The 2,545-nt window shown below is 37.4% G+C and overlaps 1 pseudogene; it reads left to right on the top strand.

The window, feature by feature from the left end:
- Positions 1–1,103: 1,103 nt before the first annotated feature.
- On the top strand, positions 1,104–2,477 carry LOC114742698 (uncharacterized; annotated as a pseudogene).
- The last annotated feature ends 68 nt before the right edge of the window (positions 2,478–2,545 follow it).

The following is a 2,545-nucleotide window of genomic DNA, read 5'->3' as shown; positions in this document are numbered from 1 at the left end:
AAAGAAAAATATAGAAGCCTAATAAAAACTATGGGGCTTTAAAAAATACAACATTTTTCATTCTTATTTTGCAGGGAGGTAGCATTTGAATACAACAAGAGAATAAGAAATGTGGCAAGGACTTTGCTGGAAGGAATATCAGAGTTTAGGATTACAAGCCAAGGCCATTATAGAGTCCAAAGCTTTGATTCAGGGCATCAGAAATGTCAAGTGAACTTATACCCTCCATGTCCTCAACCAGACCTTACTGACAATCGCTTACTAACTGTCTTCATTGAAAATGGAATCAAAGGCCTTCAAGTGAAGCAGCATCATAAATGGGTTAATGTGAATCCTCCTTTGCCTTATTGCTTACTTGCCAACATTGGAGATCAACTTGAGATCACTCATCAACTTTCCCTCCTTAATTAATCATATATACTTACCTTAACCAGCCAGTTTCTTCTATTTGCGATGGTTCTGATAAACTTGTTTGATATGTGTTTCGAAATTGAGCAGATTGTGAGTAACAAGCTGTACAAGAGTGTGTGGCACAGAGTAGTGGTGAATGAAAGAGACAGGAGGCTTAGTCTTGCACTGAAGAATGAACCAGCACCTGAGAAAGAAATAGGGCCTGCAACTGAGCTATTAGAGAAGGAAAAGCCATTGTTCAAGAGAATCAAATATAAAGATTACTTGCGAGTTCAACTGGAGGCTAGATGTATTGACAAGAGAGGTTTGGATGTGATTTCCATCATTGATGTTCTAAACTGACACCTTTCAAACAAGTTTTATGTCAAGTGAGTTAAAGGGACATGTATTTTCCCATCTGAAGAAAATAAAAAACATTAGTATTCTCACGTCAAGAACAATTGAGCTTGGTGAATAGTATAGAATAAAATGAAATGACTTATAAAATTGACTCTTAAGATTTTAAGTTAAGATATAATGTTAACTATTGTTTATTAGTATTTAATTTTTGTGTAAATAAGAAAATTTAGTTTCGCTGTTAAAATTTTTCTTCCAGCATGGATCCCACCAGATAATTATAAAATTTATGTAAATTTAATCGGATAATTGAGATTTTTTTAAAAAAAATGTAAATTAAGTCCATAGAACAACTAGCCTCATGGTTAAAAGCATTTATAAAAACTCCCTTGAATGGTTTATGATTAGACCAAAATTTGAGCTCATTTTACGAGGGATGTAGATCAGTTTTAGCAAAACCGAAATTTTGCCGTGTATAATGGATTCTTTTTGATAAAATGTATAATGGATTCTCATTTCTCGAGGAATAGATTAAAGTAGGTCTTATTACGTTACCATGTTAGATTTCAAGGATGGCACAAGCTCTAAATTTAACTAAAATTAACTTGAAATTTGGAAGTCCATTATTTGCAGGAATAAAGCCGCCTAGTCTAAGATAAAATTAAAAATGCCTGCAGCTCCTGCGGCTGCTTCTCTTCCGAGTTGTTGTTCCCTCCATCAAAAGCCTCTGAATTTTCATAGCAATGCCCATCACCAGAGAAATCTTACCACTCTATCACTTTCTACTACTCACAGCAAAATCCCAATAAGAGATTTCTGCGCTCTGACTCTGAGAAATCCCGAGTTTCGTCAATTCCAATTCAAATCAGAGCCAGAGCCACTCTCTGGTTCTTCATTTTCTTCTCTCTACTGATTACAAAGACCCCAATAATCAACACCCAGAACGCAGATACCAAAAGCTTCCACAAGAAGACGAGCAAAAGGGGTTCGGCAGCGCCGAGGAAAGGCGGGTACATTTCACAACATGTGGTGGGCAGATGTGAAAGCGGCGTTAGGGCAGAGAATAAACTTGGAGGCCATTTGTTCGACGTTTTGTTTGTGAAAGACCCCAAATTAGCACTGCCTCATGTTTCTGTTCCGGACTTGAGGTACATTGATTGGGGTGAGCTGCGAAGAAGAAGGGGTTTCAAAGGGGTCGTGTTTGATAAGGATAATACCATTACTGCTCCTTACTCTTTGACACTTTGGCCTCCCCTTGCTTCTTCGATGGAACGTTGTAAATCGGCGTTTGGTCCTGATATTGCTGTCTTCAGTAACTCTGCTGGTAAGTATAGTGTGAAGGTAGTTCAGAATTGGAGCTGTATGGTATTCTGTAAGCTATGAAGTAGCTATACTTCAAAGAAAGAATCTCGTTATCGAATAGATATGGTACTTAAATATTTATAAACACTATATATTTCATCCTGTGGATCTTGGATTGCTGTACCTCTAAGCCATTACGGATCTAAAACACTATATTTTGTTTTCTGAAGTGCTGCCATTTCCCGTCTGTATCAGTGTCGACATTGTTGCTTTTACGCATGAAGCAATTTTTCGGTACGGGCATGTTGCTCACAGGACTTTTGTTGTGTTACTTGTGTCTGATGAATTAGGACTTCATGAGTATGATCATGATGGTTCCAAAGCTAAGGCGCTTGAGGAGGCAATTGGGATTAGAGTCATAAGGCACAGTAAGTGTTTCTTTTGAGACATGTCTCCTACCTTTAAACGTTAGACGTGAAATATTCATTTGGATTGT

This window comes from Neltuma alba, unplaced genomic scaffold (genome assembly GCF_004799145.2).
Source record: "Neltuma alba isolate B1F8T4 unplaced genomic scaffold, ASM479914v2 tig00003861_pilon, whole genome shotgun sequence".
NCBI classification, from domain to species: Eukaryota; Viridiplantae; Streptophyta; class Magnoliopsida; order Fabales; family Fabaceae; genus Neltuma; species Neltuma alba.
This window is presented reverse-complemented; position numbering and strand designations above follow the sequence as displayed.